Source organism: Cuculus canorus, chromosome 23 (assembly GCF_017976375.1).
Source record: "Cuculus canorus isolate bCucCan1 chromosome 23, bCucCan1.pri, whole genome shotgun sequence".
Lineage (NCBI taxonomy): Eukaryota > Metazoa > Chordata > Aves > Cuculiformes > Cuculidae > Cuculus > Cuculus canorus.
In genome coordinates, this window is record NC_071423.1 from 7904798 (window position 1) to 7930563 (window position 25766).

Consider the following 25766-nt stretch of genomic DNA (forward strand, 5'->3'; position numbering starts at 1 on the left):
AAATAGCTTTGGAAATGGGTCAGGGAAGTGTGAGCCGGCAACCAATTACATTTTGTATGCAGAAGCAGTTCAGCAGCAAAGCCTCCCCAGATTAAAAGCCTGACAAAGTTGGCCTAAGCTACACTCCTCAGTAATTAATGGCAAAAAATCCCCTGCAGTAAACTAACAACTTTCTGCTTACCAATGGTGTTCGTGATGCAGTAGATGTTTGCTCAGAGACAAGGTGTGTGTAGATGCTGCACCTTTTCTCTCCTGGTTTTGGGAGAGCAGGGGTGGGTACTTAGTGGTCCCTGTGACCTCCCAATCCACACAGGGCAGGACACAACCCCCTCCTTCACCCGTAACGTGTTCCCAGCAAACGACAGCACTGGAGGCAGGACTGCTGGGCATCCCTGTGCCAAGAATGAGCTCACAGGAGCTCAGGATGGCGGTACCATCGTTTTGCCTGCACAACCAGGGCAGCCCACAGCACAGCAGTGGCTCTCCTGGCACAGGATGTTTTGACATACATGTTGAGTTAGGAAAGCTGACTACCTCTGTGTTAAAGCTTAAGGGAGGAAAGACAAAAAAAACCTGGAATGCTTACACAGATTTAGAAGTCACCAGCAGTTTAAAGGCATTTAGGGTCCTAAAGAGAGCATTAGGGATTGAATCTTCTGCAACACTAAAATCCCATTTATTTCTAGACACCAAGTCCATCCTTTGTTGTTTGCTTTTATCTCATTTTCAACATATCCCTGTCATTATCAATGGAATACCTTTCAAATTCTGGCCCTTCAGCACGTTGTTTGTTTAAAAGAGGGCTCAGAAGTCATTTCCATGCTCTCGTGGATGGTACCCTGCTTTCAGCAAAGCAAGAGGAGAGTCCTAGAAGACTACAGTATGGAAAAGGAACTCACAGTACGAGAGAAATGAAGGAAAATCATCAAGGAATTAACCTACTGTCTGGATGACAACACTTTACAGGTTTCATGCATGGAGATGCAAACACACTTCTACTTTCCTTTATAAATGGTGCTGCTGTTTTAATTTTAGTATCATCCAGAGGTTCTACCTGAAACTAGGGAGCCTCAACACTATTGACATGCTCCCATCACTATACAATCCACACTTTGAAGAAAAGCATCAAACATTTTGTGGCTGCCCCATCCCTGGAAGTGTTCAAAGCCAGGCTGGATGGGGCCCTGGGCAGCCTGATCCAGTGGGAGGTGTCCCTGCCCATGGCAGGGGGTTGGAACTGAATGATCTTTAAGGTCTCTTCCAACCCAAGCTGTTCTATGAATATCCAACTGACCATAAAAACATACAATTCAGGAGCACTGGGAGAGCTGTCTCACTAATTAGTTTAAGGGAGGGCATTTCAAAACAGGGCAATGGAAAGCACAGGTCTGAGATTAGCGCTGAATTCACACACATGAAATTTGAGAGGAAAAATGTTTCTCTGGGCGTCTCTTCCTGTTAATCTTGTTGCGGCTGGCCTGCCTGCCTCTCCCTCTCTCCTCTTTCCTGGGTGGAACCCTGCAGTTCTTTGATTTCCTTGCATATTTGCAGCTATGTCATTTCTGGCTGACCCTTCCCACATCTCAGATGTTTTCCTCTTGGAGATGCAGAAGCATCATGTACACTTATCAAGAGACAAGTCTGGAGCTGGGCTAGTCATAAGGCTTTGAGGTGTCTTCAGCAACTTGTAACTATTCTGAGAGGTCAGGGAAACCAGGAGGAAAGATGGAAGCCAATTTCCTCATAATTTTAGCCTTTATTCTCCTTTCCCTCCACATGCACCCAGAAAGATAACACCATGTATTTTTCTGGCCGTAGAGCCATTACTGTCTTGGACAAAGTGACAGTTCCTCACAAACATCAGTTACTGGAAATCACATACAAAATTGTCCCATCTCCACTTCCTGCTCTTTTCTCCCCCTCCACATAGAGTCTCTTCTAAAAAAACCACAAATGACTGTCATTAAACATGAAGCTTGTGGGTTGTAAAGTTTGGGCTGCTTGTAAAAATCAGACAGATTAAGTCGGCTGAGCCCAGCTTAAACTACAGGATTACCAGAGATGGCCAGGCAAACACGGGCTTTTGCAGAGAGGAGCTCAAGCTACACATATGGTTTGAAACCCCAGGGTTTCACGTGAGGTGGCTCAGACCTAGACTGTACAGCTTAGACTCTTCTCCCACATCAATGTTGCTCCTCTACTGGTGTTGCTTTGGGGTTTTATGGGAGCTATGAGGATATGTTTTGGTTACTGGGTGAGAATCCCCTCTGATAATTAGTATTCCCACAGGGTTTTCTCATCCTTCCTGATTCCCAGCACATCAGCTGCTCCTTAAACATCGCAGCAACCTACTCTGCTTGTGCCTGAGCAGGACTGGTCAACAGCACCACACAACTACCTCAGCTGGAAACACAGAGGATCGTGCACAGAACCTAGAAATGCCACCCATAAATGCCTAGAATGCCCTCATTTCATAAAAATGAAAGTTAAACACCCTTTGTTAACATTACTAAAGCTTGCTCATTTAAACACAGCATCATCCATATCCTACTCAGAAGCCTACCAATACAATGTGAAGCAAATCCTTCTAGGTGTTCACTCTTGAAGGAGCTGGAGCAACATAAATTAGTCCTAAACATCTTGCATTTTCCGAGGAGAACTATTTCCATGAACAAATGAAGAAAACAAACTCCCAGGGCCCCTCATAAATTCGGGCACAGAAAGGCATGTGCTTCCATTGAGTACATTTCAGAACAATATTTCCTAAGGCATTTCTGAATGATGTTGATTTACATGCAAAAGATTATGTCTGCAGCCATGCAAAAGGACTGGGCAACAAAGGTGAAAGAATAATGCATCAAGAAACAAATGTAGACCTTTTTTCTTCAAGTTAATTAAAAGAAAATAGGTCTGATTCCCTTTGTTTGACACCAGTAGGATACCATTCACTGCTCAGGAGTTAATCCTGATTTACTGCAGCAAATCAGAGTGATACGCGCTCAGCATATGAGCCATTCTAAGTTGCAATCAGACAGAGACTTCAGCACAATGCTCCCTACATCTGCAACAAACTCGGATCAAATTTTACTAATCACCTACCTCTTTTCAATCCATTATGTTGACCATTAAGATAATCATGTGAATTTGTTAAGTCTGAGATGGAAGAGCCATGTGAGCCTCCATGGTTGTGTTTCTATAGCAACAATTCCCCTGGCATCTTTGGTCCACATTCGGTATTCCTGTCTGTCTCATTCGCACGCTCAAAATCCCCATTTTTCCAAATGCTCACTTCAGGAGGGCGATGTTTTCTTCTTTTTTCTATTCATCCATTGAGCTGAATATCACAGGGATGACAAGGTATCTGGCAGGTCACTGTGTCCCACTCCTGACCCAGAGAAATCACGATGAAGGCAACAGGGCAGCACAGCCTTCACAGGCCTTTACAGTGCTTTGGCTTTTTTGGTGCAAACAGTAAGACTGAAAATTAGTCGTAATTATCTTTAAGAGGTTTGGCTGCTTTCATTCCTCAGTCAAGATCACAAGTGACTTACAATACGAACTGATACCTGAAGCAACTTCCACCCAGAAGCTACTACACTCCCATTTCTTTCCTCTGCTCTCTGGCAGCTTCACCCATCTCACAAAAGCAATCACTTATGTGAAAGGCAGCAGCTTCTGAACCGCACGTGCAGCCAAGCCGCACTGTACTTCAGCCCTGGGACAGAATAACTCCCTACTCAATTGGAACAAGGAGAATGCAAGGGAGCCAGAAATTAACTTCTCAGTTTAAAACTGTCCATAATGCTTCCATTAACTATCTATCCTTACGGAAAGTACCATGTCCCGAGCAACAAGACCTCCATCACCTCCCTTCTGAGACTATTTTGCAGTACAATGGGCTTCACATTTAATTTTCCATAGAGCTAGCCCACGTTTTCAATTGCTCAGTTTCAGTGGACCAGCAGGAACAACTTGTTACTTGTGTCTGCAGAGTGGCCACCGCCTTGATCAGCTCGGCAAGGATAGGACTAATGGTTCCTAAGGCTGAAAACATGAGCCGCTGTTCCAACGAACTACACTCACGAATTGGGGTATTCACAGACCTCTCCTCTGTGCAAATGCTACAAAGGAGGAGGCACATCACACCCATTCAGCACTGGATTACACCTGCAGCTTCTCAGTACTTCTCACGGCAACGTCCCTCCATTTTCTGGGGCTACGTTAGACTTACCTCTACTGGCTTAAAAGCTCTTGGTATTTCTGTAAAGCAGGTGAAGTAAAAGGTAACATAAGTGTCCTTTCAGTCCATCCTTTTGCCAATATTTAGCTGAAGACTTAAACTAAATTTTAAGCTTTCTGGTACCAGCTCTTCATTAGCACTCTTGCCTGAGAAAAGGCATCAGCAAAGGCAGACAGAGTCCCTGTAGAAGGAAGATGCTCAAGTATCTTCCGCTTTTAACAACTCTCTATTATGAATATACCAGAAATTAACTTAGAATCACAGAATCGTTAAGTTTGGAAAAGACCTCTAAAGATAATCAAGTCCAACCATCAACACAATGCCACTGTACCTACTAAAGCACGTCCCAAAGTGCCACCTCTACCCACTTCTTAACACCTTCAGGAATGGAGACTCCATCGCTTGCAAGAGTTAAAACACCAGTTACCTCCCTAAACTACTGCTTCCACCCCTCCTGTTACCAGTTTTCTTAAAAAGTGCAAAGGCCACATTTTAGACAGCGTAATCTGGTACAGAATCCCTTTGATCCATTGTTTTCACCAGCTCTGTGGTGAGTTACACCAGATGAGGATATTGCTCTAAAAAGATTTTGCTTTAAAACAAAACACACAAACAAAAACAGGTTCAGACAAGACTGGGGATTTTGAAGCTGCATTCCTATCTCCAGAAACTTCCAATGACTTGCAGTAGTCTTTGCCTCACCAAGCCACAAATTTGTAATGCCTTTAATCTTTCCATGTAAATCAGTTCCTCTACTCCCTTAATCGTTTCTGTTGCTCTTCTCTGAATTCCATCCAATTTACCACACAGCACAGACTACGCTACATCTGAAAGGCCAGAAGTATGGTGTACAGAAGCTTATTTTCAAATTCTGTGACCTCAGTTCTTGGGAGGATTTCAGAGACCAGACATCAGGCTATAAATGAAGAATGTGTGCCCATATAGCTGGGTAATTTAAATGCGTTTTCTGTGAATAAATCTACTTGGTACTTTCTTGATCTGTACAATCTCCTGCCATAGGGGCCTAACATAAAAATACTTCAAAGGCTCTAACAAATTCCCTCAAGATGTGATCTTCAGCATTTCAAAAGCTGAACGACATAGACAAGGTTTAAAGTGATCATGATATATTTTCAAGGTAACGCTCTTCAGCAACTCCCGTTCACCCATTTCTTGAAAGCCAAATTATAACACCTCTCTCTATATGTATCTTTTTAACTTATTGACTACCTTATGAGCAATGCAAAGATGTATTTGACATTTGGTTAGGGTTTAGTCTACCTCATTATCTTGAAATGAAGAACAGCAATGCTCCCTTCCTTCAAATACCTACTAGACTTTCAAATGGAAACACTCCAGCCACAGACCCTCACCACTTCCCTTGCAGCACTAGAAGTTTAGATTTGGATTCAAATTCCAGCCCCGATCTCTCTCCCTGTGTTGAGTTAAAACAAGACCCTGCATGGCAACACTTCTGCATAAGATTATTTTTATGTTACACCTCAGTCCCATCTCCAATATTAACTACACAGATCGAGCTTTAAGGCAAAAGATATTTTGAAACCAGTGCTCTTGGCTGAAACCAAGACTCCTCATGTCCTCCAAACAGTTTGATAACAAACTCTCCCAGGCTGCCGCATATTGAATGAGAATGCGGATGATCAATTGCAGCCCGCTTTGCACGGTTAACTCAATCAACAAACTACTAATGACTCCAGCATGTTACAGCTTTTTTGGCTAATGAGAACCGTATTGACCAGATTTTTTCCCGTTCTCCCAGGATCAAACACCAATATGGAATGAGTTCTGGTACAACTGTGACATTAGACTGCAAGCCAAATCCTGACCAGCAAGAGCAGGACATGGCCTGAGTGTTATTAGGAAGCAAAAGATCTCCCACACTTGTGGGCTGGCCTTTCCAAAACCTGCCATGGTTTGTGTCTGTCTGGTGAAACCAAAACCCTGAGAAACAGACGCTGTGTGAGCACAGACCTTCCACCTTGGTGCACAGCGCTTCGAGACAGAAAAGTCTTTTGTTCCCGGCTGCACCATTCCTCCTCATCATCACATTCTGCTGCCCTTGTGCTGCAGGATAATTCATAGCAGGTGAGAAGTAAATACCCTTTGCTTCCTCTTTCCTTCACTTTTGTGCTGCCTGTTGCTGCAATTTACCCTCACTTCCGTTTCTTCTTCCCTCCTCCTTCAAACACAAGTCAATTGACCCTTTTCTGCACAGAAATCTACAGCTGACCATAGTCTAAGTGTAGAGCAGTATTTATTGCAGAGCCCGAAGACTGCAACCAGAAACAGATTGTCGGATGCTATCTTGCCTGTTAATAAAGGTTAGCTCCCATGGAAAGCAACGGAAAGAAATTCCAGTGACTTCAGACATCTTTGGAGTAAGTTGTTTCCGAACAAAAAAACTTCAGTTGCCAGTACAGTCTGATTTCCAAAATGACCAGTTTCTAAAACAGGCTTTCCAAACTGCTGCAGTCTGACTGATTTCTCTCTGTCCAGGGGAGACCTTGGCTCCATTTTTGTCCACACTATCATTTCGCTGGGTGACAGGTCACTTCCTTTCTCCAGTCCTTCACTTCCCTCTATCAAACAAGGATAACACAGAATGCTTTGACCTCTAGGAAGTAAAACTGCTACAGAAAACAAAATAAACAAGCATTATTCTGAATTTGATCAGCTTCACACTGAACCACACTCTGGCATCCCTGGCTGCGACCAAACCAAAGCAAAAAGTAAAAACACACTGGGTAAAAAGGTAAAAGAGAAGGAGTGATCAGGATTTTTTAATCAACTGGAAAGGGTCAATTCTCCAAAGCTTCTTTTCAGACTAAGCTCATTTCCCAGTATAACATTCAACAAAAATCATGGAGAATGTGCACAGGGATTGTGTCCCTTCTACTTTAAGAGGTGCTCCTACACAGTTCTCTCCACTTTAAAAGGCTTAAATATTAAATATCATTCAGCCAAGTCATAGTGGGGGTCCACGCTTGACTTCACTCCTCTCTTAATGACCTCAGGCCAGCTGCCAGGAATTCAGACACTTAACTTCCCTAGGCTGAGAACTCTTCACCTCGGGCATGCTCTTCTCTTATCTACAGTGGGAAATGTTCCCATTTATTTCATGGTCCACTCTGACCACAGCACTGCTTGCTTGATTGACTTTCTCCAGCTTTATTTTCCAGGTTCAAACTTCCAAGTCTCATCTGCAGGTCCAGGCACACCCTTACCCTGGTAGCCTCCTATGCCCTCTCAGCCTTAGCTTTCACGCCACAACATCTAAACTCTTTGTTTCCTTCTCCTACCCTGACTTCCATGTCTTCTGTGTCACCATCCTTGCAAAGGCTGATCCACAGAGCTCTAGGACTTTGCTGTGGTGACCGGTTCTGATAAAGGATCTTTTACTCAGCCTTGCATTTTTCAGTGCTGAAGGGCGTCGTTTCAAAGCCGTATTTCTAACAGTATGGCACCCTCTTCTCACAGTCATTGAGCTTTGCAAGAGCAATTGTAGGCAGAAGTGGAGCTTCACATTTGCAAGCAGGTTTCTACTCTTCCCTGCTCCTTCCCTAGAGCCGCTGATATATCTTACACAAATGCTGATCATATTTCTCTCCTCCAACCACTCCACACTCCTTCCTATTCTCCTTTTTTCCTGAAGGACACAAGCCAGCTAGCCAGAAATGGCCAAGGAAAATGTACTTTCACTGATTTACTCTGCTTTGATCTCACTCCTCCCCTTGCTCTGTATAAAAAGTTGCAAAGAGAAAATCAGAACATGGTCCAAAACTGTGTGATTTAAGCCCATTCTTGTCCACTGCTAGCAGACAGGAGCCATTCCCTACCAGCGTGGTTTCAGAAATGTCCAAGTCACTCTAGGCTTTACTGTCCCGGGCATCAAGAAGCCAGTTCTTGATAAATGTGATTGGCAACTCCTGGGAACGACTGCAGTCTAAAGTAAATTAAAGTTACAGGAAATACAACTTTGCCATTGCTCTTGGTTTTCTTATTTAAATGGAACAGGGTATTCGTACAGCCAGTTTTTGTACTACAAGACTCCTTCCTCAGATTGCTTTTAAGTTCATTTAAGTTCCAACTTCAGGAAAGAAAATGGGAGCATTTGATTTATTGGTACTGGGAAAGAAGGATGAAGTAAGCAATAAATCTAGCAATCGCAGCGTTACTCCAGCTCAATGCAATGCAGTCCCAAGGAGCACGCAGATTTGCACATCTATCTGGTATCCAGGAAGAGTCCTCCCCTTGCTCTGTGCCTCAGTTTCCCCTGCTCATCAAGATGACGACACTAACTGTGAAGCTGAATTATAATTGGCAGAGATGTAAAAATACAAAATCATGTACTCACACGCAAATCCATGGAGACAGTGTTATCGAGCAGCACGCTTCTATATAAAGTATGTCTCTAGGATACACACAAAACAATCAGCGCCAAAGCATTGGGGCAGTCCTGCAGTTCTGACACTGTCCTACCCCTCAAAGTATATTGTTGTTACTGACTCTTCCACAGACCCTGTGTGAGCATGGGCAAATCACCAACTCTTTTCCAATCTGTAGAACAGAAAAACAATCCATCCTGCCTTGTTTTCTTCCTCCTGTCAGCATTACAAGTTCTTAGGGCCATAAAGTGACTCCTTCTGGATATGCTTGCAAAACTGATCTGAAAGAACCCCAAATTCAGCTGCTGCACTACCACTACATATAATTGGCCGCCAATACCCATACTTCAGGATACGCTCAGAGTTACAGGCAGAAAAGAAGGAAATTGCTTACCTGGAATGGATTATTTGTGACTTCTGAAGCAAATATGAATAAAATAATGCATTTTCTGTCTAGTTTTTTTGTCTTTTTATGCCTTCAAAGAGTGGAGAAAAATGACTATAACGTTCTCTGGACAAATCAATGCAACTAACACACAACAAATGACCTTTCTTCAGTGTCTTATAAGTACCTGTCAACTTCAGGAATGTCACCACAATTGAATAGGGAGATTTAAAGCCAGACTATTCATTAGAGATCAAACTATTATTCTAGAGACTTAAATGAATTGGCTAGTGGCCAGCCTTCCCTACAGTTTAGGTACCACTAGTGAAATGGAAAGTGGCCGCTATTTGGTTTGCACAAAAGCACAGAAGAGCAAAAAAAAGTCTTTTAAGAGGAACGAGAACCAGGCTGTCCAACTGATGCTGGACTGACATTCTCACGAGATGGCATGCAGGGGAAGCAGATATACAGAATAATCAAGGAACCATGAAAACAAGCAGAAGTCTCTAAACACCAGAGATAGCCTCTATTTTATGGCATCTCTATCAATCAACCAACTAAGCACACTATAATGAATGCATTCATAAAATAAAGAGTCTGGGAGGGTGTCTCAATAGCTCAAATCTTCTTTTACACAGTAGTTACTATTGACTTGCCATGCACCGTTCTGAATTAAAAGCCAAATTATTACCTTCTGATACAGTTCACATTTGCATTCCATGCTAATATTGCAAAGTAGGAGTTGCAAACCTCACCACTGATCACCTGTTTCGTATCAAGCACTATGTCACCTTTATCTCCATAGAGCCCTTTCCTCACGATAACCTTCTTCTCAAATTCCCGTTGTAAAACTGTTATTTATGATGAAGAGGACAGAAGTAAAGGGGACTAAAACGAGCTCCGTTATACAACATCAGACGTGTCTGTACAGTACAACCAGCAATACCACCTCACCTAGCAGCCAGCAAGCCAGCTCTGAACAAGAAGAGCACAGCTGTATTGGTTCTTCATCACTCTCAAGTAATGCTGTTAATACACCCACACTATATTGAAACAAGGCTATTATTATCATTATTGTATTACTCCATAAGAAGAAACCTCCAGGAGGATCGGAATTAAAAGTCCAATGTGCAAAACTGAAAGAAAAAATGGGGCAGCAAGAGTATGTAGGCTCACATCACACCTTTTTCTAGTTTCCCATCCATGCTTTGCGCCTTCCTTATGGTTAGAGATAGAAACCCTTGAGATGGCAACACTGAGTTTTACTTACCCTGTTGAGGAACCCTAAGTTAGTTCTGGGTTACTCTGCTCTGCAAATACACTGAATCTTACAAGTTTACTTTCCTCAGCCTCACCATGAAGGGAGCAACTAAAATTGTGAGCAAGTCAGTTTTCTATCAAAAAGTACCAAGCTACTTGGACAGACATAATTTTTAACATCTCTTTTAGTGCTTCAAATGCACAACAGTGGCACACATTTTCGTTTTTATTAAAACTGGCTCTAATACTTGCTAATAGCCCTCAGTGAAATATCCTAACGTTCTCCACAACTTCTGGCAAATAGCCGGTTAAGATTCACCCTGCTACTGCTCAACAGGAGTTGGACTGAGGATCCTTGTGGGTCCCTTCCAACTCAGGATGTTCTATGAGAACAAGTACTAAGACTGTCATGCTGGGCAAGAAGATGAAAAGTTATCTCAGCAAGAGAGCACTTGTACCAGCTAATTTCCCTGTTTCACAGGTGCCTGTGATGATGGTCAACCTGATCAGAGCCAGTAGCTCTAATCTAGAGAAACAATATGCAAAATCCTCAGGCACTTGGATGTTTCTGACCGAAGGTCCAAGCCTTCCCAAAATGTTTGTTGGGTGAAATGACCTCCTTTTGCAGATGACAAGGTTTGAAAGAGAAGCAGATGCCATTACTTCATCACTTTATCCTGTCCACATCTTTAACATCACCACTACACAAATTTGCTAAAGTGTCCAAGATGTTCTGCCTACTACACATACAAGTGGCTCAATTTCCATTAAAACATGAATGCAGAGCATTGCCTACCTTCCCAGACCCCATTTCTTTGCCAGTGACACACAGACTGCTGTAAGGCAGCACGTTGTTTCTGCTGCTCTCCTCCTCTTCCCCAAACTGCAAGATTTCTCAGATCACAAAGCCAACAGCACTTCCCGTGCTCTGTTCCTAATACCTTTGAGAACTGTGTGTCTGAGTCCTGCCCTCCACATACAACGCGGATGGCTTTCCTATGTTGGGTTGTCTCAGTTTTTCAGTTCAGCTACCTGAGGAATAGGCACTTACATTAATAAGGTCTCTGACGGATGCCATCTTCCCCTTTGTTTTCCAAGGGGTTTCTGCTACGTTCCCACCTCTCTTATTTACTCATCAGTCCGTTTGAAACCTTACCGTTCTCCAGCACTTTAGCAGAAGCTCGTGGTTATTTGTAGTTTTCAAAAAGGAAGGGTGAATTTCAGATGACACACAGTAAAATAGTCTGACCGTGTGTAAAAATAAGATTATACCACACAGTTCCTGGTTCCAAGTAGTCCAGCTTTGCCACAGATAAGGCAACCTGAGCCAGCTTAGGATGCAAATCGAGCACCACTTCTTCAAAACTTACCCAGCTGCTGAAAGTGGAAAAAGCAAAGTTTTAGGATAAGGTTTATGGTGCAATTTGTTTCCATCAAACTCTGCTTATGATGATTTAGCTGAGTGCATCCAGAATCTGCTACAGTAAAACAGGCTGAAGTGGATATAGAAAAAGATATTCCCATTCTTCAAAGGCAGAAAAACAATCTTTCATCTTTTCTGACCTGATACAGTTAAAGACGATTACTTCTTGTATGATTGCTTTCAGCAGCCTAGAATTTGACCTATAATTCTGTAAAAATATAACTAACCCTTCACATGTTGACTGCCAAGAATTTTTCTCCCACGTGATTTTTGTTCTTCTCACTCTACTTTATACGGAAAATTTGCAATATTATAGATTCACATATTAAGACTCCTGGGGCCTATTTCATCACCAGACAGAAAAGATTAATCATAAAATCGTAGAATCATTAAAGTTGGCAAATACCTCTCAAATCATCCAGTCCAACTGTCAGCCTAACCCCACTGTGCCTAAACCACGTCCCGAAGTGCAACGTCTACGTGCCTTTTTTAACCCCTCCACACATGGTGACTCCACCACTGCCCTGGGCAGCTACTTCCAGTGCTTGCCACTCCTTCAATAAAGAATATTTTCCAACTATACAGTCTGAACCTTTCCTGGCGTGCTCTGAGGCCATTCGCTCTTGTCCTATCACTTGTTACTTGGGAGAACAGACCGACACCCACTTCATTACAGCCTCCTTTCAGGCAGTTGTGGAGGATGATGAGGTCTCCCCAATTAAACTAAATAGAACACAATTACAGTTGCAAACTCATCCTGGTCATCTTAACTACCCACGAGAGTGTGCGTTCAAAACAAACAGGATGAGGAAAGGACAGAAACAGAAAGATTGTGTCTCTTCCTTGTGGCCAAACAGCTGAGAGAGAATTTCAGTGGCCTGTTTGTCCAAAGAAGCCAAACAGCAGCAGCCTTAAGGACTGCAACCCACACTCACTCCTTCCAAAAATGAATCCATGTTGTAGGAACAAAAACGGGGAGGCAGCAAATCAATCTGCCTGATCTGTCCTCCAACAGAAGACAGCACTACTTCCCGAGCTACTGCAACATGATGCACAACAGCACCACATTACAGAGCTGCCTTCATTACACGTGGGCTTTGAAGCCAAGGGAGGCATTTGTGCAGAAGCCCAACCTAGTGTGAACACGTTGGCAAAGCTCAGAGGAAGCAGCTATCCCGCATGGAGACTTTTTGCTCCCACTGCAACAAAGAGGGAGGGAAAAAAAAACGCAGACTCTGGAAGCTGTTTCTCACAGCCGTAGCAGCATTCAGAGAGCTACCACTGTAAGCACCAAATGGTAAATTAACTCTCTCACCTCTGCGATAGAAGTAGGAACAGTTGAAGTTCAAAATCACAGCCTGTACTTTAGGGAGTCCTTAAAATAAGGATTGCTAGGAGCTGGGAGGACACACAAACCCTACTTTTACAGTCTAAGCACGTGCCACTCACTACCAGCAACAAGGTACAAGACAAGGACCTGCTGTAAACCCTTACCTGATTGCTGCCATCACCCCTGCACATCACATCCTACTGAGCCACAAACATGGACAATCCTACTGACAGTGAAGGGAAGCTCTCCAAGCATCTGAGCTCACTATGTCCCACACCAGTCCTGGGAGAGGAATCCCTGCTATCTCCATCACCAAGGAAAAATCCCACACTCTCCTCAGAAGGCCCTTGTTCACATGCAGAGCAGCCTCAGCTTGGCCAGATCGTGACAGCTGATAGGAGCTCAAGATCCCATGTTAGACACAGGGATTGCCTTCTGATTTTTGGCAGCCTGTTGTTGACAACGATCTTGACATATGATGGAAAAGCAAGGTTAACACAGCTAAGCACAGAACAGGTCCTATGCAACTCCTTACTTGCCACTTTAACTTTCTCTGTTTACTTTTTAATTTAATGTATTCTTTTGATCTCTCTTCCTCTCCTTTCTCTTGTCTCCCCGAGTTTGCTGACACAGTAGAAGTATGACAAGCTCAGACAAGCTAACCTACTTTTTTCTTTCTCTCTTGTACATGTTAGTGTTCCCACTCTTCTACCTCGCATATGAAAGCATATTGCAAGTATCATTATAATGATACTTCCAATCCCCCTGTGAAGTAATTCCCCAACTGACAGGTGAAGAAACTGAGACACACAGAGCTCTTAAATTACTTGCCCCTCAAGCTCACAGAGCAAGCCAGCAACACTAGTGGAAATGAAACTCAGAGTTCTGGTTTTCTTGGTCCCAATCTATATAAAATTATTACACCTTCACCTATCATGGATCTGTCAAGTCCCTCCATTGCTAAATACAGCAGTAATAGCAAAACTTTAACTGTATGTCACACAGACTTACATATTTCTGTGATTTAATTGCATCCAAGGAGCACTCATTGCTGTGTCCTGTGCGCATCAGCCTGTGCTGCCACCCATCAGCTTGTGTTCAGGGGGTGCATGCTGCCTCTAAACCTCAAGGTCATGGGAGCAGGGCACAGCTTACCTGCTTTCTGTAGCCCAAAGTCTGTGTGGAAGAGTTTGTTTACACATTAAGCCATGTAATATTCTCCCATATTTTCCTTTTAGCCCGAGTTTCCAAATACTCTGGACTCTGTTCCCTGTGTGTGCTCACATTCGGGAGTTTCAGCTGGCCTTAGACAGGTCCAAACCCACTCCTAACTGCACCTCATCATGCCCATGGATATCGCTCAGCCAAGCTGTTTTCCCTTTACACATAGAATAACTCAGTGCTAAGCCACAAGCTCGATTTTACAGAGATTACATTTCCAGTTATGACACTGCCTAGAATTCAATATCCATTCCTCCCTCCGGGGTACTGAATAATTCTCAGCATTTACACACCCGAACTTTCAAAAGCAAGTACACCTTTAAAATTAGTCTAAAATGACTTGAATTCAAATATTGACCCCTTTGGGGTTAATATTCTCAAAGATGCTCTCTGCAACAAATCATGCCTTTCTTATTTTGTGAAAGCTGAAATTAGCACATTATCCTGGAGCTCAGTTGTTAAGGCAAAAAATAAAATATCCAAACACTACAAGCAGCAAATGATAAAACCAAAAGTGGACTTTGAACAAAGCACATAACGTTTTTGTGGCAGATGGTCTGTCTACCCCAGAGCACTCAAAAAAATTAAACCATATTAATTTTTGAGGTAAGTTAGTTGAGCACCATTTAGACCCTTGCATGGACTTTTTGCTTCATAAAATGGCTTTAATTAGGTTTCACTAAATTTATTCTGGAAGTGAATCAAGTTTAAACGAAAAGAAACCACTTTCACCATGAGCAAGAGTTTAACTAATGCATTTTATGTACACATCATTAGTTTAATACAAATTAACTTCTGCCTATTCCAGTGTAGACAAGCCCACAGATCTTTACATCTTCATGTGTAATAATATTCCCTTTGTCCTGTCATTTTGAACATTGAGCTCTCTGGAACAATTACTACCCTGAACATACAAGGCATACTAGGCTTAGGCCAGGATCTCTTGGGATTCAGATCCATACAGCTCCTGCACGGAAGCAGTAGGGAGCCTCTTTTGACTACCCCTGTGAGTCAAGTTACCTGCACACATACCTGCTATGTTGGATAGAAATTAAAACCTTAAAGCCATCCATCATCACGAGCAACACATGCTGACATATCCACTCCTTACACCCAAAGCTTCATCCACAGGGAGGATCCTGGGTATGGGGTCCTCACACCAGGGTGGATCTGTGTGTTTGTATTTCAGTTCTAATGTTTAATTATCCTAAACACAGCGATACCCACACCATTCTAGAAAGAAATCAATTCTCCCTTTACTCTCAGCTATAAATGCATTTACATTAAGAGGTGCGAGCCTCAATGTTTTCTGAGGAAAACCTGTGCAGTGCAGTAAAATGCACTGTTGGAAGACGTTTCCTTATCTATTATTACCCCAAATTTGCTTTTTATTATGATCATTCAATTATTACTAATCTTTGCCCATTAAGTGAAAATAATTTCTGTCCCATTTCATTGCTCATCACTTGCCAATACTTCAAGCTGATTTTCTTACATTCTTTCACCATAGCCTTAATTTAATCAGGCATTAATCTTTGGATCTTTACCTGTAAATCACCATGTCCTGCTCTTTAATAATTTCTTCTTCTTTTCCATAAATTTCCTGTATGTTTTGCGATACAGGCTTTTCAGAAACCGAAACACAATATTTTAGATGTGGTCTCATCGGTATATTCAATGAGATCTTTCTTATATCTTGTGTTGGAGATATGTAATACCATGTTCCTTGTTCTGCCGTAATCAGCCCAACAGAACAGACGTGTGAGATTGTACATGTGGGAATCACATGAGGCCTTCTTAGATATAAAATTATTTTGCCAAGTATCTCTCTCAGACCCAGCTTTAGGTATTCTTCCTTCATTTTAACGCTGGAGAATTTGACTGATGGTTTCGGTTAGAGTTATTAAATAATAAACCACCCAGTTACATTACTGGAATGCTTTTCACCCCTCAAACCTCCCAGTACACCTTATCAATCCTTTCTTTGACATGCTAGCACACTCTGTTGCTGCCGTCAGCGCTGGGACTCATTTCTCCCATCACCAACTCAAGGCTGGCTCTGGGGTTAAACTGGGCACACAAATACCTTTCCAGGACAGACCAGAACAGATGAACGATCACAAGGCTTCTAGAACAGCAAGCAGACATAAAGCAAACAAACTGAAATCAGACATGTTTTCAGTGCTGATGGCTCTGAGGGGTTTCCAAAATCAAAGGAGGAGAATTCCTACTACAAAGAGCTCCTCAAGAAGGCACCGCTACCATCAGTGACTCCCAGAAGATGGCAAGCACCTTCTTAAAGGAAACTCACAGCAGCAATCAGAGCTGCAACACTGCCTGGTGGCAGACTCCGAAATGATGGTGGCCCATGACAGGCTGCTCATGAACCAAACAATCTGGTCACCTTCCCACATGAGAAGTGATTTTCCCTTCCTTGCTCCAGTGGCAATAAAACAAGGTGGATCAGGCACTCTGGGAAATTTTTCATCTCCAAACTGGCCATAACATTTTCTTTTGCCACCTCCTGAGTGCCATGTCTCAGGGTCATGGACTCTTACTGAGGTACATACAGCACTTAATACAATGAGGAGTTAAACTCAGCTGAGAGTATTAGACATTCCAGTTATTATAATAATTTCTCTTTTTGTATTCCAAATCTGTCCGTCTCACACGGCAACAAGAAAATACAAATGAAATGAAAGGCCATATGATGAAAGTTAGCCTCAGAAGAGGCCAAACCTGTCCACAGAAGAAACCTTCATCCTATCCCACAATACTCTCTGCACTAAAAACTGAAGACCTCTGCCAAGACATAAGTCTCATGGAAGGGCAGGCATACAACAAGAACCAAGCTGCACACATTGATTTATGCCTGGAGCACAAAAGCATTTCGATGGTGGCGACAAGAGTGAAAGAAACCCTGAAATTTTAAAGTTTCCCTCCAAGATGTAAACTACCCAATATTTTCCCATTTCAATTAAAAACGCAGCCCTCGTCGAAAAATTGAGGAAATACCAATTTAGGCAACTCTTCCCTACAAAAAATCCACGTGAGATGTGTTCTAGCATTGACCTTAATCACAAAGGTGGCTGCTACTGTGCTTCAGTTAAGAATTTGTATTCCTCCCTCTCTCTTTCAGGTTTTCCTTGGAGGCCAAAGAAATCATTTACAGGAGCACAGCGTCTCTTCCGTGCTGGAACTGCCTTTCTTTTCCCTCCCTCTCTCTGTTTTAGGAGAGTGGCAATGCTATGCAAGACCAGATCTTGTTTGCCTTTATCGCTATTAGGGGCAAAGTAAAAAGACTGAGACCTATAAACACAAAGATGCCAAGATACAAGGACACTACATGCTTGAATGCCCTGCCCTGGCTGCTTTGTTCCATGAGTAACAACCAATATGTTGGCAGAGGTCACATATATACGTTTGCCACGGCACAGAAAGTGGAGGTGTGAAAAGATACACCTCATACCAACAAAGCATTTAATTTCTCCTGTGGCAGAGCATCCCTTTGCCCTTGCACAAATCATAAACCTTCTCTTTATCCACATTTCTCCTCTGAATCAATACGTCCCATTCCACTTTTCCTCTCTACAGCAGTAGGTGCTACTGAAAGGTTTCTGAGTGATTCACTGCCAAAAATGTTTGGGGGAAGAAAAACATTCACGGCTGTGCAACATGGACCCATTTGGAACCCAAATCACGTGACAAATAGCTATAAACTTTGAATTCAAGCCAGACCAGTTGAAGTTTCACTGAGCTCAGTTATCCTGGTTTAATTTAGTGCTTTCTGTGGCAGCAGCTCCCAGCAAATCACCTGGCAATCTCATACGCTTCAACTCCACAGCACTTGGCATACCCTCAGAAGCTTGACCTTCCCAGCTGGCCTCGCTGCCCTGACCCACAACAGTAACCCTGGGCCAGCTACTTCTGGGTCAACCATTCTGAACCTGAAGCCCTGAATTTCCAAGGAAAGCAGTAACTTTGCTTTATAGGAAGCTCATGTTTTGATACAACTCCTTAAAGCTGCCTCTCCTCTGCTAGAGAACTCAACATACTCAAACCTGAACACCAAACCTTGGTCTGAATTGAAGAGTCCAACCAGTCAGCCCAGGAAATCATTCAATATCATCATCTTGGAGAGCCAGGGTTCACTACTTTCTGCCTTTGGTTGCAGAGGGCTCAGTGGTCATTGATCAAAAACCCAGCCAAGGTGGGAGAAGGGGGTCCATAAACACCATTTAATCTACCCCAGCGCTGGCACACATCCCCAGGACATGAGACCAGTCCAACAAAGCTCACCATAACCCACTGCAGCACACGATGCTCAGCCTTCCCGGGGGACTTGGAAGCAACACGTTTGCCCTAGAGAACTCCTGTGCTATTGATGAACTGCCTGGGGCAGAAGGGAAAGACTTCAATAGCACAGGCAGGTCAGGAGAGCAAACCCCACTTCTTTCAATAGGATAATGAAAGAGGCCAGGTGCTTAAGCTCAATGTTAGTAGAATTTAAGCTTCAGTGCTTACTCATCACTGAAGTTTCATATTATGTCTATAAAAGCTGAAAAGGAGGAAGAATATGAAATACAAAGTAAAATAAATAAAAAAAAATAAAATAAAACTAAACTAAACTAAACCAAACTAAACTAAAATAAACTAAAATAAAATAAATCCATCACACCCCCTAGTACCACAGTCCAAAAGGAGTTTTTGGCACAATAAACAGTTTTTGACCTCCCACATTCCACAACACAAATTTCAATGAATGAAAGCAACAGTGCCAAGATCCAAGACACTTTTAGGCCATCAAGGTGAGGCTTTTCACTCAGGCTTATAAACTAGGGCATCACTGTAACTGGTTCAGAAGCCTGGCAAACTGTTAATATACACACCAGTGTGTGTGACCAAAGGGATTACCCCACCTCACCTGATTAGTTATACAAATGCCTGCCTTTTTTTTTTTTTTTTCTGCTTTTAATCCAAGCCTTGCAGAATGCCAAAGGGAAGAAAGGACTGGAGCATGTACTGGAATGTCTGAAGGCTACAGACTTGGGATTTATATTCCATGTTGAATTCATTGTTCTCTCTCCTACCCCGCGCTGCCCTCTAAAAAATGCTGCAGCCATGACAGAAATAAATTAGCCTGAGGTACAGGTCACACCTTCAAGGGCAGCAGCATTCTGGGTAAAATCAATAGAGAAGATAGGAGTCTCTAACAGCTGAAGCAGAAAGAATGACGCATTGATAGCTTTACATATACTCAAACAAAGGCACTTTGGAGAAACTCTGGTCCCTGCTGCCTTGCGAACACAAAGCTCATTTTTTTTCAAGCACCTGAACCCAAACAGCACCACACAGGCGAGTCAGAAAGACACCCATTTCTTTGGAGAATTTGCATGTGATGCAGAAAATTCTGCTTCTTTGCATCTCTGCTTAAGAACGCGCTCCAGATGCTCGGGCTGCAACTCTCACAAACTTCTATAGAGATCAGAACCTGCACCAAACTCCAGCTTAAATTTCGCGGCATCCCCCAGTCCCTTAAATGGCAGAAACTGAAGCCTCAGACATAAAAAAATCACCTGAACTTTGGTGAACACAGAAATGAGGCACCAACAGACCCTAACACTGGGTGTTGCAGTAGTTATTTTCAACTGTCAGTTAAAGCAATTGATAATATATTCAAAATCACTTACATCCATTGGGAACCTTAAATTCGGGCTTCAGTAGTTGTGAATCGCGCTTCCTCTGAAATGAGGTGATATAGGATTTATAAGGATATGGGATAGATGAAGTGGGATGTGTCCCTCCCCACTTCAGGGGGGTTGGAACTAGATGATCTTTAAGGTCCCTTCCAATGCAAAATATTCTATGATTTTGTGATTCCTGCACAAGTCTGGTGGCTCTTATTAATGCCCCAATGGAGAGTTAAGTATTAACTCTCGGAGCCAGGCACATAACCTGTTCAGACACTTCACAGATCCCACAGGGTCTCTACCTGTGTTTTCAGGTTCCTAAAAGCTTTAGAGCCTGATTTCTAAAAATAGGACTTAGACTCCCCAGTCTCGCAGGAGTTTATGAAATTGCTGCCCAGGAGGTTTCTCAATAGACAGAGCTAAAAGCTTTTCCTCCTCTTCTGTCCCTCCCAGACTTCTCCAGAGACAACTTTGGCCCAAATACAGCAGGATCTAAATCCAAATGAACCCTGATTTTGTGCAAAGCCAGCAAGAGAATGTCAAATATGTAACTTTTCCCTAGTTTCCTTGTTTGTTTGCTCTTTTACACCGCCCCCCTCAACACGAACATTTGTATTGTTCTTTGATCATTAGACTCACGCTTCCACCTATGGTGAAATACAGTGCGGTTTTGATCTATGTACTTACATTTGTGGAGACCACGAACAATATCGTAAATAGAATTGTTCTCATTTCCACTGCTACCTGCAAAAATAAATGGAGGAATTCAACATTAGTACTGGTGCTGCACTAAAGGATTGTCTTTTGCTTACAGTCTCTGTTCTATGTCTCAAACACATAGCGACGATGTGGTCATACCTGCAGCATCTCTTTGCCTTCTAGGATAAACTACAGTAAAACCAACACCTCGAGGAAGGTGTTCTTCAGCAATCCACCATGTTTTGATGCTTCTGCTCTGAAGGCCTCTGCACCTTTGGATGGTTCCTTGAAACCAGCAGCGCACAGAGAAAAGAAAGATTGCTTCACTCTGGTCAATGGAGACGAGGCAAGCGCTACTGAAGTTCCTCAAGCAGAACAGATCCCTGGCTCTTCAGGTGGCCCTACAGTAATCTTGTACATCGACACTCTATGTATGGCTACAACTTGCTCAGGAAGAGACCTTAGCAAAAGCTGACTGAGGGCACAGGTTCAGATGTGGTCCCTGCAGTGGAGCTGTGAAAACCCACTGGGTAGACACACAGCCTCCACCCGAAATTATAGGCAAGGAAATCAGTTTTACTATGAACTCAGAAAGAGGTTTTTAGCCAGACTATAGACTTCCAGCTGTCACACAGCTCATTCCCTGCATCTGCTTTCACACACTGCTCTTGGGGACAAGGAAGGTGGGGAAAGATAGGCACATTCAAGACTTCCCAAGTACAACCAAGATCATCTGGCTCAAATCAAACATTAGACACAACAGCCTACAATTACTTGCCCTGCTTTTCTCAAGGACAAAAGCACAGGGTGATAATCCACATTACTGCCTGCGATACGCTAAAAGACTGCCTGAGTCTTTTGCCTTGCACTCCTATGCTAAACAAGAAAATATACAGTTGTGCATTCTGACATGTACTGCGAACTCTGTGCTTCCTCAAAAGATATACAATGGCATCTAGTGCAGCTTTCTCTAAAATAAATCATCCCTTATTTGTTTTATGCTTCACTGTGCTTAGCGATATGGCAAGTCTTGCCCCGTTTCAGAGAACATTCCAATAATCACAAGGGTATATTATGTGAACAGATTGCGTTAAGTATCTGTAGATCAAGAATGACCCATTAGAGATACGCCCATGTGGGGTCTGTTTTTCTACAGCAGTGCCAGATACCAGCTGGCTTGCTTTTCTGAGTGACTTACCCAGGGTGTTTCAGACAGGTCTTGACATCCTGGTACTCAAAATGCTCTGCACCATCACCTTTTTCAAAAGCCTTTTTCAAAAAAGGCCTTAGGAGGATGCCTCTATGTAACCAACAAAACAAGGAAGCTGCCACAATTAACTGCTCCAGAATCACAGAATCATAGGATAGTTTGGGCTGGAAGGAACCTTAAAGTCCATCCAGTTCCAACCCCCCTGCCATGGGCAGTGACACTTCCCACTAGATCAGGCTGCCCAAGGCCCATCGAACCTGGCCTTGAATACCTCCAGGGATGGGGCAGACAATGTCCCCGGGCAACCTGGGCCAGGGCCTCACCACTCTCGTGGTGAAGAAATTCTTCCTTATGTCTACTCTAACTCTGTCCCTCTCCAGTTTACACCCATTGCCCCTAGTTCTATCACTACCAGCCTTTGTGAACAGTCCCTCTCCAGCTTTCTTGTAGCCCCTTCCAGTACTGGAAGGTCACTATGAGGTCTCCTCGGACCCTTCTCTTCTCCAGGCTGAACAACCCCAACTCTCTCAGCCTGTCCTCATCTGTGAGGTGCTCCAGCACTCAGATCATCTTTGTAGCCTACTCTGGACCTGTTCTAACAGCTCCATGCCCTTCTTATGTTGAGGATTCCAGAACTCAAAGACCAAAAAGCTCAGGACCATTGTGCTTCTGCTCTGCACATCCCAGGACAAGTTCAGACCCATAGCAAAGGTAACCTACTGCTACAGGCAATAAGATATATCCTATTGCTGCGCCACTTGCTTTCTCTATTCAGATTTCATCTCTACCTGTTGATTATGGCTGGTTTCAGCAGATGCCTCCATTTCAAAGAGCAAGATCCCAGATGAAACTCGGAGACAAGAGACCTGTTTTAAGTTTTCCCCCATTTAATCTGTTCAAAAAGTCAGGATTCAGCATACCATGAAAGATAAACAGAAAACTATGTTAGACACATTTGAAACAGCTTGCCCCACTCTGGAGGTAAATGAAACCACAGAAAGACCTGGGCCTTTCCAAGAACTATGGAATTCCCCTGACTGGTTTTAAAAATAAAGGATTTAAATTCAACCAATGAACAGTAGAGGACTTGCTTGGGAATAACTGGGAAGATGAAGGATGGAAATAAAGAAGGGCAAGAGGTTAAATGGCCAAAATCTGGCTGATAGCAAATGGACTTTACTATTGTGCATCACTGGTGGGGCTGTTAACATCTGGGCTACATGGTCTAAGAGTTCCTTCCACGTATAACTTCTTCAAGCCTATAAATTGCAAAAATCTCAACCCTAGGAGGGGAAATGAAATAATCCAAAAGTGTTTCCTCCCCCTAATTATATTTTGCACATGAAGTAGATTGATATGAGGCTGTTGGATCTGCAAATGAAAATGAACAATAGCAAAAGGGAGGCCATGCTGTTGTGTCTGGATAAGGACAATATTTTGCCTTTCCATCAACGCTATAAAGATCTAAGCTAAATCCAAAAGTTCATGTTCAAAACTCAAATCTGGATGTGTAGTTTAGCAGCCTGTGTTTATCACTTCTCTGCAAGTACAAGGCATTTTTCTGCTATAAATACGCAAAGTACATCACAAAAGACCCTCCCCATTTCACAGCTATGGAGATGGAGGGGAGGGACCAGGCCGTGGACACCCCAAGTCCATGTCCATCTGCAGCACAATCCTGACTGCCTCCCCTGTAGGCCGCGAAATCAAAGAGGAACTAAAAATGCCAAGAAATTTTCCCAGCCTTCTCTCATAAAATGCTTCTTTGGATCTCAGGGGATAAACCTAAGGCAAGATCAGAGAGCTTCAGCTTTAGTCATTTACAGATTCCTTCTGCTTGGCCTGGCTGCTCCCCGTCCCTCTGTGTCCACATGGCAGGTAATCCCGGTGGGAATCAACTGAGAGACCAAGTGTAACCCAGTCCCTTCTGCTCTGCTCTCGCCCTTTGCAAAGAAGAGAAGCTGAGAGGGGGGTGGTTTCTGCAGATCCTGCAGCTGAAAGTGGGCAGCAGCAGCACAACCTATTGTAGTTTGTGAACTAACCCTGTAACTAGAAGCACGTGTCATGACTAACCTGCCACCCTTTTCCTCTTACTGAGATCCTCTGCAGAGGAAATCAACTTCCAGGGTAAAAAAGCCCCCAGAATCAATATATAGCTTTTAAACAAGGATTTTACACTTGCATAGATAGTCATTTAAATTATCTCAAGTTTATCAAATTCATATAATTCAGATATTGAAGGCTGTACACACTCTTCCCACTTACAAAATTAAATGCTAACTTGTGGTAAGCAATGCAACCATTCTGAAGAACACTGAAGGACAAACCTTAACACCAGAAACTACCAAATGTTTCTGATCTACTTCCAACAATCATTAACTCCAGTTAGTTTCTAAGGATTTGAGTCCATTTCACTTCTCATTCAGTGGTCATTTTGTTTCTTGCCCACTTGGCCTATGTTCAGAAAAAACTCCATTAGGCAGCACAAAGTCTCAAAAAAACATTATTCTCCCCCCCCCTTTCCCAAGGTTGGAAATATTTCAAAACCTCAAGAGAGAGGAGTTTTAAATATGCCTTTAAAACCAAAAAGCAGAGAGCACTTAAATTTAAAAGTGCAATACTTAATACATTAAAACACGTCGTTATCAAGTAAAATTGCTTTCTCTTACCCCTCTGCTAACAGTTTTGCAATTCATTTTACCAGCAAGAACTGGGAATGTATCGAAAAGCAAAACATCTACACTCAGGCTGGAACTGATCACATGAACAACCCACAAGATTTGCTTGATAACATACAAAGTTTATTATTCACTAATGAGTCTCACTTCCAGCTTTAAGGGCAGGGCGGGGAGAGAAGAGGGAACAGTCTGTTAAAACACACACACTGGAAGCAAAGGATTGCATTTATAGAAGGCACAGGAAAGAAAAAGAAAAGGAAAGAAGAAGGAAAGAAGAAGGAAAGAAGAAGGAAAGAGAAAAAAAAAGAAAAAAGGAGAAAAGAAAAAAGAAAAAAGAAAAAGATAGGAAATAAAAAGGGAAGAAAATAAACTTCTATGCTAGCAGCAACTCAAGTTTTTAAAAACCAAGCTCAACTCCCATAAATCTGGTAACGTTTTCACTTAAACCGAATTTACCTTATAAGAGAGGCTGAACAATCAGAAAGCTGCTGAACTCTTCTAAAAGTTCAGCCCTGCTAAAGACGGGAAGGGATACAGGAGAGCAGAAAACAAAGGCAGGAGGAGTTCAAAGTCAAAAGCTGCTCAAAAAGTTAGTTTCTCTGCACCCCTCTTACTGACCTACGAAGTCTTCAGTTCACAGGTAGCAAAGTTTGTCCTCCTTCTCCCCTGCCAGACTCACATGCAGACTCCCTGCATGACTGAGTGCTCTGAAGAATACTGTTTCCAGTGTTCCGGTGCCTAAGGAGGGAAAGAAAAATGCAGTCCAGCCAGGTACAGTTTCTTCGTGAAAAGTAAATCCAGCATTCTGGAATGAGTTCAAACATAGGGCTTGACAGGCAAAAGGAGAAAAGCTTTTTCACCGAGCATGCTTAGTCCTGCACTGCCTGCACACTTAATGAACATTACTTCCTTCCCAGTGGTTACTCCTAGTAGAAATCCACACCCCCTACTCTTTCAGAAGTCAGGAATGCAGCTGAAACCAAAGTCCAGAAAACATGCCCGACACCCAGACAAGGCCCCACAGATCAATAGACTCAGGTTGTGACCTGCAGGTCAGTTTGTCAAACAGGACATCAGGCTGAGTTTTTTCTACACTTGGTAGAGTTTGCTTTATGCTTTGGCTAATGCGACTCACTCCCCAGAGAAAATAAAACTGCACCAGCCTCTAAAGAATGATTAAATGATTCAATAACAGAAGGGAATTCTCTTTCAAATATTGTCTCT

General features: G+C 42.9%; 1 long non-coding RNA gene across 1 annotated transcript in view; it reads right to left on the bottom strand.

Moving 5' to 3' along the window:
- Positions 1 to 25415, bottom strand: part of LOC128854356 (uncharacterized) — a 155622-nt gene extending 130207 nt beyond the window's left edge. Inside the window, exons 1-2 of the long non-coding RNA XR_008453397.1 lie at positions 25161 to 25415; positions 20643 to 20699 (exon numbers count right to left, since the gene is read on the bottom strand). This is a non-coding gene — a long non-coding RNA (uncharacterized LOC128854356). The remainder of the gene's footprint in view (positions 1 to 20642; positions 20700 to 25160) is intronic.
- Between the last annotated feature and the right edge of the window lie 351 nt (positions 25416 to 25766).